At 39.8% G+C, this 1,623-nt stretch overlaps 1 non-coding gene across 1 annotated transcript; it reads right to left on the bottom strand.

Annotated features, from left to right (window-relative positions):
* Window positions 1-1,312: 1,312 nt before the first annotated feature.
* Window positions 1,313-1,418, bottom strand: LOC112517497. The gene has a single exon (XR_003069693.1). It is a non-coding gene; the product is annotated as a small nucleolar RNA R71 (small nucleolar RNA).
* Between the last annotated feature and the right edge of the window lie 205 nt (window positions 1,419-1,623).

Below are 1,623 nucleotides of genomic sequence, written 5' to 3'. Positions count from 1 at the left end.
ACTTAAGCTAAACGCAGATAAGCTGATCACTTTGAAGTGTTGATATTAGATCCTTGATCCAGAGATGGGCGGATCTGAAATACGGCTTAGATGATGCACAAAGATTTGAGAGAGTCTTTGATAATCACGCAAAGATGCGGGTTCTGCATGTTTTTTTAGCTAATGTTCAGATATTAGTCGAGTTTATACTACAAAGTATTGTGAGTATAAATCTTCAGGCTAGTGGAACCAGATATCTTTTTATCTATTAGCTAATTCGGCAAGTTTAAATATTGATAAAACTGGACGCTTTGTCGGCATTCTGTGGGCACAATATATAAGAATTCACTTTCGAGAGATCGGAGTTCTTATAGAAGTCCCATGAGTTCCTGACCAAAGTGTTCCAACAACATTCTTAAAGGAAGCTTACACCCATACCCATCTTTTTTTATTAAAGTTTCATTTTGTATTTTAAAGCTTTGCACAAACAAAACTCAACTTTTTTCTCAAAACTGAAACATGCTCAAGAAGTTCATGAAAGTCTTTGATTCTCATTAAGTCTAGTCCATGTGGAAACGATCTTGTACTATACCACTTTATTACTTGAAGCGATCATAGTGTCGGCGTGCACTCGCACCGCCACTTTGGGGATTTTGTGCCCACTATGTGCACACTTACGATTCCAACGCATCAAGTTTTTGGCGCCGCTGCCGGGGACTGGCGTAATTTTTATCCTGAGATACTGATTTTCATTAGAGCCTTGGTCATTTGTTTCATTCGTTGTTCCTGTGTTGTATGCCACAGCTACAACACGGTGATCTTTTACCTCTTGACCTTGAGTTAGAAAGAACCATTAGGAGATGAAGAAGAGGTAGAAACAATCGGTGAAATCCCACTATTAACCGTACCATGGGGGATAATCCACCTCAGCGGGAAGCCATGGTTAATATTGTTGATGACAAAAATAGAGGCATACGGGACTATGCAACTCCCGAATTTGGTCAATTGGCCTCGGGAATTGGTAGGCCCGAAATGACAGCAACATCTTTTGAACCCAAGTCGGTGATGTTTCAAATGATTTCCGCAATGGGTCAGTTTGGGGGATTATCTTCGGAAGATCCGCACTCTTATTTGAAATCTTTTATAGAAATGACGGATCATTTTAAAATTCCTGGAGTTACACAAGAGGTCTTACGCTTGACGCTTGTCCGTTACACATTGAAGGATAGAGCTAGAGCATGGCTAAATTCTCAACCACCAAACTCAATCCTTACTTGGAATGATTTGGCGAAGAAATTTATAAAAAAATACTTTCCTCCGACGAGGAATGTAAAAACTAGAAATAAAATTATGACGTTTCGCCAAGAAGAAGATGAAGCGGTATCGGATGCATGGGAGAGATTCAAGGACCTTCTACGGAAGTGTCCTCACTATGGAATCCCTCATTGTATTCAATTGGAAACATTTTATAATGGACTTTCCAGTGCCGCTAATATTATTCTTGATGCAACGGTCGGTGGCGCTTTTACAGCTAAAACCTACAACGAGGGGTATGACATTTTGGAACGAATTTCTAATAATAATACTGAACGGTCTAAACCTCGTTGTTGTTTCTAAATCTGCCTCGGGCATTCTTGAGCTTGA

This window comes from Cynara cardunculus, assembly GCF_001531365.2.
Source record: "Cynara cardunculus var. scolymus isolate 2C chromosome LG 8, CcrdV1, whole genome shotgun sequence".
NCBI lineage: Eukaryota > Viridiplantae > Streptophyta > Magnoliopsida > Asterales > Asteraceae > Cynara > Cynara cardunculus.
The sequence above is the reverse complement of the archived record's forward strand: the minus strand, read 5'-3'. Positions and strand labels throughout refer to the sequence as shown.